Source organism: Lissotriton vulgaris, chromosome 5, assembly GCF_964263255.1.
Source record: "Lissotriton vulgaris chromosome 5, aLisVul1.2, whole genome shotgun sequence".
Lineage (NCBI taxonomy): Eukaryota > Metazoa > Chordata > Amphibia > Caudata > Salamandridae > Lissotriton > Lissotriton vulgaris.
The window spans coordinates 1,227,234,689-1,227,250,779 of record NC_141693.1 but is presented as its reverse complement, the minus strand read 5'-3'; the positions used below and the strand labels follow the sequence as shown (position 1 = coordinate 1,227,250,779).

Below are 16,091 nucleotides of genomic sequence, written 5' to 3'. Positions count from 1 at the left end.
CCGCCAATGTCCCTCCCACCCTTCCTTTGATGTCTGCTGCAAGTTCTTACTGGCTAATGGCCCTCCCCCAGCTAAGAGCGCGCATCGCTTGTTTTCATCTATTCTCTCACTTTACTTTCCAACCACTTTCCCTCTCGCCCGTACGTTTTCTTGCTCTCACACCTCCTCCTCCTGTTTGTTGTCTCATAGATTCCCTTCCCTTTCTCATTGTTTGCTTTTTCCCTCCTCGCTTTAGTGATCTTTCACCTCATCATTCTGCATCTCCATGCCAACCCTTCTTTCACCCCTCTTCTCTCCTTTCTCTTTCCTACCCTCTATCTATCCTCCTTATTAGCTTCCCACAGCATCACTCAACGCAACAGCATCACTCAGCACCACTCAACGCCACAGCACCACTCAACACCACAGGACCACTCAACACCACAGTACCACTCAACACCACAGCACCACTCAACACCACAGCACCACTCAACGACACAGCACCACTCAACGACACAGCACCACTCAACGACACAGCACCACTCAACACCACAGCACCACTCAACGCCACAGCATCACTCAACGCCACAGCATCACTCAACGCCACAGCATCACTCAGCACCACTCAACGCCACAGCATCACTCAGCACCACTGAATGCCACCGCATCACTCAGCACGACTGAAGGCCACAGCATCACACAGCACCACTGAAGGCCACAGCATCACTCAGCACCACTGAAGGCCACAGCATCACTCTATGCAACCATTCAACAACAACTGGTTCTAATATGTTATCTCAATGTTTCAAGCTTTATTACAAATGTCACAAAAAGACAATATTTCACTGCTGTTCTTGGATTTTCGTCACAATAAAATACACTGAACATAATCTTCCCAAAAGTTATTTACAAAAGTTTAAGCTATTGCCATTATAAATTACAATAACTTTTATTTAAGTATTAATTATAAAAAAATAAAAGCCATTGTTATTTGTAATATTAATACATCTAAGTCATGTAAATACAACACATATTGCATTACAAATGCTATAGGTGTCACGTTTGCGAAAGTTAAAACTATTGGCATTGTAAATGACAAAGCTATTAATTTCGCTATTTTCAAAACCAACACATAAATAAAATATTTGTCATTTACAATACCAATAGCTCAAAATTTCCTAATGCGAGACTTATTGCATTGCAAATGCTTGTTTGTAATCACTCTTCGGTCCAGGCACCAGAAGTGCTCCCATCCTCTAACTGCTTTTACGAAGGCCAATATGGCGACAGCAATGTTAAATTCAGTGCAGCGTTCCAGAAGTATGATTTTCCTTAATCATTGTTGCTCCATGTCCACATACACAAATCTAAATCTATATATACCCTACAAACATGTTAATACTCCTGTGGATGGGGGCTTAAACCATAACTTCTTTTTCACCCAACTGTATGCCCACTTTCACTCTCAAGCTACCCGAGGCCCTCTGTCCTCATGCCCCCGTGTGCTTGTAATAGAAGTGGACATTTAGACACACTGAAGATCTGCGCCCAGTTTTTTCTGTTAACTTTCAAACATGCAGAACTAGACACCGTTATTGTGCTTTTGTTTGTATACATGGTGGCCTCCCCTAAACACTGGCTGGCATGTGTAGCATGTAGGGCCTTCGAGAAGCTAGACATGCAATGACCTCTTCTACATGAAGTTGTTTGATCTATTAACTGCAAACCGGACCTGAAGCAGTGTTTTACCAAAGCACTAGTTACATTAAACATGTGTTTATTTTAGGTACTAGAGTATGAAGTGATTTGCCCAGAATCACAGGATGCCAAGTATACACTGAGACTCAAACCTGGTTCACCAGCTCTAAAGTAAGCAGCTCAGGCTGTAATGACACTCTCCCTCCCCTGTAAGTTTTGCGCTTATGTTTCCTGCCGATAAGCAAACAGATAAGATGCCTGGGGCCCATTGCTAGGGAAAAATGTGGCATTAATATAAACTTTTCTTGTTCAACTCAATACTGTAACTAGAGAGTGGTCCAAAATAACGTTGTGGCCTTAAGACAGAAAGGCACATGGGATGTTTACTGTGGTTCCATATAGCGGACACTCTGTATGGGGACATTTTAGTGCTTCGCAACACAACACAACTACAATTTTATCAAGCGAGCACCAAACATTACATTTAAAACACTTGCTCAATTGTTTACCACGGCGTGTCGAGCACTGTATCTCGCATCATGGAATATTGAGCTGTAGCTGGGATTCCAACCCATTAATTACGATGGCCTCGACTCTCGTCATTTGGCCACATCGCTTGCACACCTCAGAGATGTAAACTCGTTCGTAGCGACAGCCTGCCGTTTCAGCACTAACATGCAAAACTACAACGGCAAATAACCAGAACATATTGATATTGCCCAGGAACAGGCAGGGGACTGGAGCCAATGCTCAGCTGAAGCAAATGTTCTAAAACATTAGCAGGCAGCGGCGAGTCCTGAAACAAGACAATACTTCGGATTATACCGCCCTAAACCCCTGCTCACCTGTTAACTGTTGAAGAGAGGTTATAATACCAATAAAATACAGCAGGCTGGCGAGACCTGCACTTGCAAGGACAGTTAAAAAATAAAGAAAAAAGTAGCCCCAGAAGAAAAGTAGTGTATGGACACAGGTACTTGGGCCATGCTCCATGGGAAGGTTCAGCAGACAAAAAAAGGTGACACCAGCAAGCACAAACCATATAGAAGCAAGCAAATGAGAGTGACAAGGCTGTCAACCAACTGTAAGCGATGGGTGGACTGTAAGCCCAATGTATGTATACAAAGTATTTTGAAAAGAGGGCGCATGCCTTATCTAGGCAAGACCTAGAAAGCACAGGAGTGTGTGTGTCCTACCACTCCACCGAGATCCTGTTCCCCAATAAGGCCACTAGGACTCTCATAGTGAAATCCAAGCTACCATAGCCATAATTCCACAGAAGTCATAATATACCAACTTCTGCGCTAACACCTATTTGCACAAGGGTCGTAATCCCAGATCAGCTAGTATTTACTCCACCCAGTAGTTACCAAGAGCCAGATGTATCAAGATTAGGAATAGCGATTGTCTAATTGCGATTTCTATGAATGAAACTCATTGAGTTCATTTAGCGATTCGTAGTGGGTCGCAAATCGAATACTAACGAGGTAGGTCGCAATTTGCAACGCATTAGGAATTGACGGCATGAGGTCAGCAGACCACCATGTGATTGCTTTTAAATAAAGTAGTGATATAGAATAAAATGGTCCTAGACACAATTCATTAGACAACAATGAATGCACAACTCATATTCACTCTGAGTTAATCCATGGGACTTTATCCTGCAGAAAAGAAAAAGCAACAGAAAAGCCAAATGCGTTTGTGGTCTTAATAATGCTACCCAAAATAATAATCGTGAACACCAATAGTTACAAAGCAGCAAATAAGTCTGCCAATTTATTTCACAATCCTATATACAAAATATATTTTTTTTAAACAAGAATTGGGAGGAAGAAACTGCCAGGTGCAGTAAAGAGTGTAAAAGTATGTGCTCAAGTGAAAAGAGAAAGGTAAGTAAAAAGAGTAATCCAATATTTGGAAACGTAACTAAGGTTCTATTCACTTAGTATATTGCGCCTGCCCCACGTATTTTAATCATACGCTCAGTCTACAGTTCTTCAATGGTGGAGAGGGGAATGGAAAAGGGGTACAGACGTCAAAAATGGGGGGGGGAAAGTCGACGTTTCGACCCTATTGCTGTAGAGGGAGGATCAACACCTCAGCTGCGGGTCTTCTTCAGGACAGGGAAGGAGACCTAGATTGCAAAGAGACAACGCCCCAGCAAATGAGGTTGGCCACCAATAAATGATTATTTCAATGATTAAAAAGCTTAGTAAAGGGAGTATCACTCAACCCTTAGAGTAGAAATCAAAACGCGGAAAACTTATTCCCAGTCGCCATCAATGATTGTAGTTACACCACGCAATACTGCACCAAGTTGTTCAGCAGCCACACATTATATTATAATCATGGTGAGCTCTGGCAAACCTCCACGGGTAACGCTCCAACTAAGTCCACTGGTATCATTAAATAAAGTAGGCTTTTTATTTTTTTTTAAATGCAACCCGTTTTCCTTAAAGGAAAACCGGATGCTTTTAACCTCTTGACCGCGGCCGGAATTCTGCACCTGTGCGGCAGATTCCGATCGCGGGTGTGGTCATAACTACTTCCGGCCGTCATCAGCACACGTCCACCGTGATGCATGACGGCCGGGAGCCGTCATCAGCACGGAAGGGGTAAATAGAAGTTTATTTGTCTCCTTTTGTTTGTTAAGAAGAATCAGTGGTCTCGAGGACCATTGCCTTCTCTTAAACAAACTTTTTTTTTACATTCACAAATGGAAAGGGGTCCCATTGGGATACCTTCACATTTGCGAATGCATTACCACTACACTTCTGTAGTCGGTAAATTATTAATGTTCTGCAACCGTACTTTGGTTGCAAAACATGATTAACATACCATTCAGATTCAGTATTTGAAAGGTATTCCCCTTTCAAATACTGAACCATTATTTGGTCGCAAACCAAATTTGCGATGAGGTGATGTGCTGCTGAATCGTAGTTTTGGTTTGATACATACCAAAAGGTTTTTTTGCGGTTGCAAATGGGCTGATTCTGCAAATTGGCCCATTTGTGGCCATAAAAATGCTCGATACATGTGGCCTCAAGTATCGTAAGCATTAAAATCCCCATATTATTCCTTAAAAACTCAGAATAGTTGCCATTTATCGCACCCTTTCTATACCCTCCCCCATGGTACTGTTATTATCAAGTGTAATAAATAGCACATATTCTGAATAACTCTGAATCAAGCCTAATCCACCAAAACTGCATAGTACAGTACAGTACACTTTTCCCCTGTTAAATTGTACCAGGTTTGACCAGCTGAAATATTATGAAGGGTGAGGTATTCATCACACCTGGTAGTTACCATCCAACTTGAAACTCGACTCTTACACGGATTTGCCCTTGGGTCAGTAAACTTTGTCTAACTAAGGCTCAGGGCCATAGACTCTTGATTGACAAAGGTGGATGGATTGCGCAGATAAAGAACTGTTGAACTAGGCACACAAAGCTCACTAATGCAGGTAGAATTAAGTTTCCCACCTATAAATAGTATGTTACTTACCATGTTAGCATCTATTCGTAGGTTGTAGTACTGCAGAATCACACATGCTATGTGTACTCGTGCCATTTAGTGTTGAGCCGGACTCCGCAAGTTGTTTTTTCTCAAGGAAGTTTTATGATCAGCGTTGTGCGCTATCTCTCCTCCCGCTCGAAGTATTGCGCATGTTCAACGGTTCCTTTGTTAGATAATGTTTTTTTCCTTGTGCCATATATGGAGTGAGGATATAGTCTGCTATGTTAGCTTTTGATGTTGAACATGCTGTATTTCTGTGTATTTGTTGTCACTGTCTAATACCTGCTGGAGAGGCAGGACGGGTGCAAGTGAATCTGCAGCACTACATGCAACATACAGATGCTTACAGGATAAGTAACATACTCCATTCCTAGCATGTGGTGGCTGCACTATACATGCTATGCATAGACTGTAAAGCAGTACCCTGCACACAGTGGCTTTAGGCTAGAAATAGTGCGATTGTTTGAAATATTGTTTGAAGGACTGTTCATCCAACTTGAGCCAGCTGTCTAGCTTGAACATCCACACAATGGAATTTAGTAAAAGTGTGTGGGTTCACCCATGGTTCTACTTGGTAAATGTCATTGAGAGGGATATTCCCAAGAAAAGCCTTGGTTGCCCTTTTCTACGTGTGGAATGAGACCTTGGCATGGTTGATAGCGTTCGTTTTGCTTTGGCATAACAAATCTGGAAACATTTGACAGTCCATCTTGCTATTCCGGTTTTAGAAACAGCATTCTCATTCTGTGGTTTTCAGAAAGAAACAAACACCTGTGTATTTCTGAAGGGTTTTGTGTGTTTCAAATAGTACAGAAGTCCATGTTTAACATCAAGTGTACATAAAGCACGCTCTGCCACAGTTTCTGGTTTTGGAAAGAAAACTGGTAACTCTAAAGTTTGATATAAATGAAAAGTTGATATCACTTTTGGTAGGAACTTTGGGCTTCTTCAACAGCGGGCCCATATATTTCGCTAACTCTTCTTAGAGATGTTATTGCTAAAAAGAAAGCTACTTTCCACGTTATTAATTGAATTTGATAGTTATGTAGTGCCTCAAATGGTGGTCCCATGAGTCTTGTTAGTACAATATTTTGGTTCCATGCTGGTACATGAGGTGTACAATGTGGTTATGCTCTAATGGCTGCTAAATATAAGCATATGAAGGTATAAGCTAACTGCGCTTTCTGCAAGTGTAACAGTTAACATACTAGTTGCTGTTTGTTGGAGAAGAAGGGTTAATATTTAGTGAAGCGCAATAGTGCACAAAATGTTTTCATTTTGCCACATTTCAAGCACTTGTGGTTGGTCTCCTGACCTCTTTAAGAATAGTCATACATTCTGGAGGTAAGTCCTAGTGGCGGCTGCCACCGAGCAACACGGGTAGGGTGGGGGAAATGAAAAATAAATTAAATAAACCGTACCTTACTGCCAGACTGCAGCCTTGCGTCTTGTCGTCCTCTGAAGCAGGATGTACAGGTTCCCTCTCCTAAGTCAATCACAACAATGCAGCATTGCGATTGGTCTGAGTGCCACATATTGGCGCTTAGACAGGGAATGGGCGCGTGCAGATATTCCTCCCCACCCTGCTTATTGAAGCCTGGTAAGGAACATGAAAAGTGAGCCGAACAGTCATGCTTACTTAAATGCCCACCATCTCTAACACCTTGCCGGTTGTGCCGACTGCCAAGCCCCGCCTCGCCCCGCCCGCCCCGTAAACCTGCATTAAAAAGGGAAAATAAAATGATAACAACATAATGTTAGTATTATTTTATTATTCCTTTTTCCACTGCAACACATGCAGTGGGTGGTGTCCTCCCCCTTAGCGGAGGAGCAGCCACTGGTAGGTTCAAGTATCCAAATTCTATGACGTCTGGAGCCAGATTACAAGATTGAGCTGTTGAACATTGCGATGTCTCACCCTGCCCCTACTGTAAGTGAGAAGATTTGGGTAGGTGGGTAGCTTCTCATGAGATACTAGGTATAGCTTTAGAAGTGTTGTGTTCCATGGTTGCTGAGCCCAAAAATAAGCTATGAGTATCAAGGGTAATGAAGTCTATCGGAGTTTCCTAACCACATATGGAATTAGTGGGAGAGAGTAAGCAAATAACCCTGAAAGGTTCATCCATAGAGCATTCTTCTTGGATTGCAGAGCTTTGGCATTTTGAGTTTTCGGCGGTGGCGAACAGGTCTATTGTGGAAGTTACCCAAAGGTGGAAGTATTGTTGTATTTATGGAGTGTGTATTTCCCACTTGTGAGCTTCTTGTTGTGTCCGGCTGAGCAGGTACGCAATAGAGTTGTCCTGGCCTGGTATATATTGTGCCAGGAGGAGTATTTTGTGACTGTTTGCCCATTTCCATATGCTCTGTGCCAGCTGGATGGAATGGGCCCCTCCCTGTTCCTGAATGTAATAAATTGCAGTCACATTGTCTGTTCACAGAAGGAAATGTTTCCCTGTTATGTTTGGTAGGAATGCTTTGAGAGCCATATCAATGGCTAAGAGTTCCAATATGTTGATGTGCAATGTGTTGTTGTGTGGTACAGTGCCCCTGAACCACAATATCCTACATATGAGCACCCCACCCCATGCGGGATTCATTAAGTTATGATTGTTACTTGCAGGATTGGGACCATGAAGGCTCTTACATTCAATAATCTTAAGGTGTTCCACCATTGTAGTGCCTAATGAACCTTGGGCAAAATCAACATGAGATCCTCCATGTTGCCCCCCACTTGTGACCACTGCAATACTTAGCACTCTTGGAGAGGTCTCATGCGTAGTCTTGCATGTGGCACTTTTGCTATGCATGATGCCATCATCGCTCGAAGGTGCACCACTGTTTCCACTGGTAGCTAATGAGGTGGCTGAAAAAAATCCAGTTGGTTCGAGAGATTGACAACCTATATGCATTCTGGCTGTTCCTGAGAATGGATCGAGTATCGCTCCCAGGTATGGTTGAATTTGGAGAGATTGGAGATGGACTTTTTCACATTTATTGGGAAACCCAGTTGGTTTGAAAGGTCAATAGTACTTTGTATGTCTGTTAGACATTCAGCTTTGGTTGGACCTTTGAACAGCCAATCGTCCAGAAAAGGAAAAACATGCATGTTTTCTCATCATTATTTTGATGCTACTACTGCTAATCATTTAGTGAACACCCTTTAGGCTGTTGTTACTTCAAATGGGAGGACCGTTAACGCCTTCGGTGCTCGTCATGAGTCACAGTGGAGCTGTGCTCATGACAAGCTGGGCTTGTCATAACGGCTGCGCGCCACCCACACGCGATTGATTCCCTGCCTGTGCGGGAGAATTAATCAGTGGGCAGGGTTGTGACGAGCCCAGCTCATCATGAGCACAGCTCCACTGTGACTCATGACGAGCTAGGCTCGTCACGAGCACCGCGGCGCTGCGTACCCCCCCACACCGAAGGGGTTAACGGGTAATGACGTCCACTTGCCACAAACCGTATGCATTTGCAATGTGCAGTGTGTATTTGAATGAAGAAATATGTGTCCTTCAGATCTAATACATCATGAAGTTTCCCTTTTGTAGTAGCGGTATTACATCTTGCAAAGTCGCCATATGGAAATGATCAGACAGTAGGTAATGATGGAGTAGGAGTAGGTCCAGAATGGGCCTTAGTGAGCCATCTTTCTTTGGTCTGAGGAAATAAAGGGAGCAGAAGCCTTTGTTGTGATGTTTGTGTGGGACTAGTTCTATGGCCCCTTTTTGCAGTAATGACTTTACTTCTTCCTTCAGCAGATGTAGATGTGACGTTTTGGTGGGATATTTGGTGGCTGTTGGATCAGTTCTAGCCAATATCCCGGTCTGATTATTTGTAATACCCATTGGTCTGATGTGATGTCTGGCCACAACTGGTGGAAGTGTTATAGCCTTTCCTCAACATGTGTTCCGTGGTTGGGTGGGGGGGAAGAGTGTGGGTTAGTCCCTTGTTTTGGTGGCGTCGAGGTGCCCTTGTTGAGGGTACCTCTGCCTCTGCTCCTATTTTAGTAGTTGTCTCTATAGTATCCGCAGCTATACTGGTGGTACTGTTGCTGCTGGTGTTGATAGGATGTGTTTTCAGGGGTAGATGCTTTAGCTGCCCCTCTAACCTGGTAACACCAAAAGGGCTATTATTTTTGTGGAGTTGTTTGTAAGGCACCCATTAATTTTGGGAAACATCCTTTACCACGCAACCATTACAATGCGGTATGCATGAGTTCTTGCAATTCATTCCAGATAGTCCTGTTATTCCTGGAAAGCAGTCCAACTGAATTGGCAATCCTCCAGTGGTTGGCATGGCCTGCTGCCACATGTTTGCCTCCAGCATCAATTCATTTACTTTATCTGGAGGAGGCACTTCTCCAGTGCCCTGAGCTGCAGCTCTTTTCCTGGCAGTGGTGACAACTAGGGAGTTAGCTGAGGAGTGCCCGCGTATGTAAATTGAGTCAATTGGCGATTTCCTATATTTCTTTTCTATGGGAGGCTTGATGACCCTAGATTTGTCTGGGTCCTTAAAGATCTCTTTGGATAAGCTGAGTGAAGACCCTATCATTGGAAGCTATTGCACAGTGCAGACTGTATACAAGTGTTTCTACCAGGAAGTCTGTTTGCTCCTCAGTGGTGTCCAATGGGAGTTTGCGGTACTCTGCTGCTCTCTGTATGACACTGTGGTATGAGGATGTGTCATCTGGTGGGGAGGCTTTGGTTGGTACAGGCAGCTCCATGTCTGGTTCCAGAAGCACCATGTAATAGTCATCCCATGGGTCTGGAGTTTGCTGGGTGTGGAGTGCTCCCTGGGTCCCCTGTGCCTTCTTGTGGAGAGGGCAAGCATGTTTGTAGTGACCAAGTGAGACTGAAAGTCATTGGTCCTGTGCTTTTGTGACAGCCTTTTTGGTGTAGCCAGTGGCAATGTTTGCACCTGTACTTTTCTCTTGGCAACCTCTTTGCGTTTATCCTGCATAAATTGTCAGAGTCCCTCAAAGACAATGCCTTGTTCCGCAGTTGGCTTATGTAAGTGAGTCTTTTGTTTCTTTGGAGCCTGTGGAATGTCCTCAGAAAAGTGGTGTGGCTTTGGTACCCCAGATGTCTGGCTTTTCTCCTGGCCAGAAGAATGTCCATGCTGTTTTTCAGTCCTCAGGCTGTTTTGATTCCGAGATGCTGGAGGTAGAGCGTTTCTTCGCATCCTACGACTTTCGTGGGATCACAGCCTGTTTGGCATCTCTTGGTGCCGATGTGTCTGTCGGTGCCGATTTGCTCCTGGGTGCCGATGTGTCAGTTGATGCCAGCTTGTGTTTTGGTGCAGAGCTGGAACCAGATCTCTGGTGTGGCCATGTCATCTCATCGACATCTAGAATCTAGAACTTTCTCGGCTCCAAGGCGTGCACATGGTATTGACCTGAGCTGGAAGGCTGTGGTGCACTGTGGCATGCCGGTGTTGGTGAATGCGAGATTTTATTTGCACATGGGTCAGTAGTACTCACGGCACGTGGCCTCATAATGGTCCTCATCCCAGACACGGGAATTAGTTAGCATAGTCGATGTGTGCCCCTTGATAAGCACCGGAGCGCACACGTTTCTGGAGGATGAATCGGAAGCAACATAGTGGGGGCTGGCGACGACCACCGGCACCCGCCTCTCCTACCAGAACATTTGTCTCGCTCTCTGCATCGCATGAGAATTCTCCCTCGGACACTAGCTCCATGTTGTGCGCCAGGCGTCCATCCGTACAGGCCTGAAGTGTTATTGAATAATGCGCAAGCCATGCACTCACCTTTATGGGCTCTGGGTTTAAGCACAAATAACACACTGTGTGTGTGTCAGAGTGTGTGTATTTGCCCCGCAGCGAGGGCACAGCCAAAAGGTCCACCTTCATCTCCATCACCCAGAGATAGTCATTCTCGACGAGCATGTATGCGTCGATCAGCGGGTAGCAAGCAGGCGCGGTGCGTCCATTGGGGCGTAGGGGCGTAGCCCCACTAAGCCCCACGGACCCACCGCGTCCTCACTAAACTAATGATAAAAATATTAAAATAATCGCGCTGCCCGCCGGCCCGGAATACGGGAGACACTCGACTTTTCAGGAATGACAGGGGGGAGCGGGGGCGGCTGGGCCTGCTGCAGCTGCGCAAGTGGATTTAAGGGCATAAACTAGCCCGCGCATGCGCAGATTGTTTTCCCTGTGCAGTTCCCCTTAGAGAGAGGACTAGGGGGCGGGCCGCAGCCCCCGTGGATGCACAGGGCGACTGGGCGAGCAGTCATGGTGCCCCCCCCCCAGCCAGGATTGGCTGGTCAATACTATAGCCCTCTCCCTCTCTCGTGCTGCGGCCTCTGTTTATGGGGTTTGAAGACCTGACCTGACCGGACCCAGGAATCCTTAAGAGGGCGGGAGTCAAGTCCCGAAGGAACCGCTCGGCCAGGGAGACCCGTTCGTTCACACTCCGGTATGATCAGCTGAACCTAAGCATCAGCAAGTGTGCATGCTTACAGATTGTCTAGGAGGAAAGTTCCTGTTTCAGAACGTTTTAAAGATTTTGTTATGGTCTAAGTGACAACGTTATGTACAGTTGAGCTGTGAGGTCTAGTCCTGTTCTTTTGTTACTGTTTAACTTTATTTTCACAATATTCCTCGCAGTCGCATACAGTGTTTTCTGTGCTTCATTTTGTTACCATTATTAAAGTGTTCCCCTACTTTGGCTTACTTCCTTTAATTTTTCTACTGAGGTGCATACTGCCCTGAATGTGTCACAGTGTCTGCACATTAAAGGGGTATAGCATATTCCCTTTCTGTTCAGGGGCCCAAAAATCCAAGAACCCGACTGCAGTACGGAGGTAAGGAGAGACAGCACGGAGGTAAGGAGAGACAGCAGGGAGGTAAGGAGGGACAGTAAGGAGGGACAACAGGGAGGTAAGGAGGGATAGCAGGGAGGTAAGGAGGGGCAGCAGGGAGGTAAGGAGGGACAGCAGGGAGGTAAGGAGGGACAGCAGGTTGGTACAGTACAGAGGTAAGGAGGTACAGCACGGAGGTACAACACGGAGGTAAGGAGGGACAGCACGGAGGTAAGGAGGGACAGCACGGAGGTAAGGAGGGACAGCAGGGAGGTACAGCACGGAGGTAAGGAGGGACATCACGGAGGTAAGGAGGGACAGCACGGAAATTAGTTTACGCCACACCACTGTCAAATGTCACCAGCCGCCCCTGGTAGCAAGTCCCCGTGTCTAGGATCCGTTGGTGTCAGTCACTGGATCTCTAGTCGTGTGTTTTCTGTACTACAGGTTGCATGGGCACTGAATGCTAAAAAGCTACAATGCTACAATGCAGCCCGTCTAAGCTTGATGGCGGAAAAAAACTTCCTAACAAAAGAACCGTTGAACATGTGCAATATCTCGAGGGGGAGGAGAGACGACGCACAACACTGATCATAACACTTCCTCGAGGAAAAACAACTTGCAGAGACCGGATCCAACACTAGATGGCTGTAGTATGCACAGCAGGTGTATCTGCAGCCAACACATGCTACAAATAAATAGTTCATTAGTGCAGTGCTTAATTTATTAAAGAATAGGTTGTGGGATCCTTTCCTCATGAGCCAGCGGTTGCCACTGCTGTTGTCATTGTGCCAAATACCAAAGCTATGTAATCTTGATTCCATGCCATACCTCTTTAATCCACCAACGGGTGTTCCCTGTCCCTTTTCTCTTGCAGGTTTCTGTTTTATACCTTTATCACATTTTTCCATCTTTCTCTTCCTCCTCCTTTCTCCTGTGTGTGTGCTTTTCACTCTCTTGCTCTGGTGAGGAAAAATAAGTGACAGTCGCCCAAAACCTGTGTGCCACAGGCTCACATTATGCACTAATTATTAGCCGTAGACTATCTGGGTTCAGGTCTTCTCTTATGGTTCTGTTTGCCCTCACCTTTTGTAATGCTTGCTGTGGAGGTCTACCAAGGCTGGGCTTACTTCTCAGTAAAGAAACTGACTGCCTCAAGAACCTCTCTGGGCCAGCTCACCACCCATCCTACCTCTGCGCTGAACGGAGAGCAAAATTTGAGGCAGTAAAGGAACCACTTTGGGAAGTCGACGTCTTCGCCTGTGAAGGGGCAGGACATTTATGGGTTGTCACTGTCCTTTGTGACAGGAGTGCCAGGGCTTAGACATCTGATTCTGCACGTAGTATTACTCGTGTGTTCCTCAGATGCTATAGAGTGCCTTCGGTTGGGTGAAGGGGGCTGCTTCCGAATCGGGTTGTGGAGCAGCTTTATCTGATGACTCACTGGAAAAAAGATCTGCGGCAGATGCATATTAATGTGTCTTTTTCTGATGTCTGTGCAGGGTAAAGCATGAATGCAGACCCGTTTTTGCAAAGCACAATGCCCCTACATTCACAAGCTCAACCCATGGCCTAGGCCCAGGTCATTCCATTTGGTAGATTTGTTGATGGATCTTAGGCAGCAAATAGGAGTCAAGCCCTAGCTGAGGGTTTATTCTGCGCCAAGAAGTACCATAGGTGTAATCATTTTTCTGGGGAATTGGAGCTCTTTTTAAGGCCTTCTTTTCAAACATGGTGTAATCAATGTAGGTGTGTTTGTTTGCACCTCTATTGAGATGGAGGTCCTTCCATTAGTATGAACAGCAGCACCTCTCTGGTTTAGATGCTCCCTCTCCATGCAAAACCATGTTAGGCATTCTCCTCACCGGTGTGACAACACGGTGTAAGAGGCGAAATGCACTCATTTGGTATTAAGACAATGGGAAAAAAGATTGCCAATGACTGTGGCAAGTCAACTGAACCTCTCCCTGAACATTGCGTTAAGGCATCATGATGGATTCCAACATTTCACATGATATTTGTGGAGACTTGTCTCGATTATAAAATGGCTGTCATCATATTAGATAGGCGGCTTAAAAAAGAGAAGAATATTTCATTTTGGAAAAAATCCATATAAACAACATTGGAAAGGTGGAGAAAAAACCTGGTTCCTGAGAAGATTGATCGCGCATTCTGAGGAACTAGAAGAATAAATCAAATCGCTAGCTACTGCTTCTCTTGAGCTAATTCATTTTCTCAGTGAAGTGAAACTCAGATCAATACGTTTGAGGAGCTCTGACAGTCATTCCTGGACGTCTGCATATTCCAGTGATGCAAATAACAGTCTATTAACAAAGGTTACATTTTATGTTTACCACTGCTTTGACAGTATAAGGTTTGGTGGTGTACTTGTTCACACATATTGTTGTCAAGTTTATTGTTGTTCATTTTTAGATGTGGTATTGCTCTGGTTATTTTTTTCAGGAATGGACGATATGCATTATGTGTTATTGTATATTGTATTATTTTATATACTTTAAGAATAGTAAACATTTAAAAAAGAAGAAAGAAAAGAAATTTTCCAGTAGATTTCTGCAAAGGCCCACCCCACACAGGAGATCGTTTAATTGTATATCCTCATATATCAGAAGGAGACAGAGACAACATCTCCTCCACAAATAGAACAGACTGATACCACTATATATATATATATATATATATATATATATATATATATATATATATATATATATGTTGAATGGATGCAGATAGTGGGATGAGGTACATGTGTTACCCTGTGTGGGTCTCTCTTGGGAGGAGCAGATAGGGCTCCACTCCCTTTGAAGACAGAATTCTGATAAAGATGATTCCTGAAAGAAAGTGATGTGCAGATCTTTCTTGTGCTTTGAATAAGAGCAATAGCCTGCCTGTCACATGGACCTTTCCTGTGTTTTGAATAAGATGAACAGTGTGCCTGTGGGGTGGGTCTTTTGCGTAAGAGGAACAGGGTATCTGCTGGGCAGATCTTTCCTGCACTTTAAGTAAGAGGAACAGGGTCTCTGCTGGGCAGATCTTTCCTGCACTTTAAGTAAGAGGAACCGAGGATCAGCTGGGCAGATCTTTCCTGCACTTTAAGTAAGAGGAACCGAGGATCAGCTGGGCAAATCTTTCCTGCACTTTGAATAAGAGGAACAAGTGTGTCTGCCGGGTAGACCTTTCCTGATCTTTTAATAAAAGGAGCAGGACGTTTGCTAGGAATCGTGGAGCGACAATGATGAATCCTGCATATGACAGGCGTGTCAATGATATTGTTAGTAGATAGTGCATCTAGGTGGAGTGATTGATGGCAGTGCATGTGGGGACATCAGTGTCGGGCATCTTCTTGATGCACACCACAAATGCGGTCAAGGAATGCCCTGCCTCAGTGTGCCTCAGACACTGAGGACCTTCACTCTGAGGGAGATTTCCTTGGAGATTAAAGGCATTGAGGAGTTAGAGAGATGGGGGTCCCTTAGATGGAGACTGACATGTAGGTGCGCTTTTTTCATATAAATCAGTGGCATGGCTAAACCTGGCTGAACATGGTGTTTGAGAAGGAAATAGGCCAAACCTGCATCAATGGCTTCCACTGCTTTCTTTCAAAGTCTTAAACTTCCGGCCTTTACAACCCTCACAAATGTTAACAACGTGGTTTGGATTGGTGTCGTTACAACGCAGGCTATTACAACGCCTGCTGTTACAACGCGGTTTTTACATCGCATACCACTACAACGCATAGTGCTTTTAAGCGCTGGATAGTGATTTATTTAATTTACTATTCCAACTCCAGTCCCCGTGGATAGTAGGGAAGGTGTTGGATAGTAAATTAAATATATTCCCTATCCTAGAGCGCCCCCCAGCGCAATGCGTTGTAATGGTTTGCGTTGTAATGGTTGCGTTGTAATGGTAGTGCGTTGTAATAAATGCGTTGTAAGTGATGTTTCCCCGTGGTTTACATAAAAGACAGAACGAACGGTACCCAGTCCCTTTGCCCATCTTGCTCTCCCTGCACATGGAGTCATTTCTGAACAGTGGAGACTTTGTTGCCAG

General features: G+C 44.8%; 1 protein-coding gene across 1 annotated transcript in view; it reads right to left on the bottom strand.

Moving 5' to 3' along the window:
* Window positions 1–16,091, bottom strand: part of ARHGEF40 (Rho guanine nucleotide exchange factor 40) — a 312,707-nt gene that overhangs the window by 19,640 nt on the left and 276,976 nt on the right. The gene's annotated exons all lie outside the window — the stretch shown is intronic.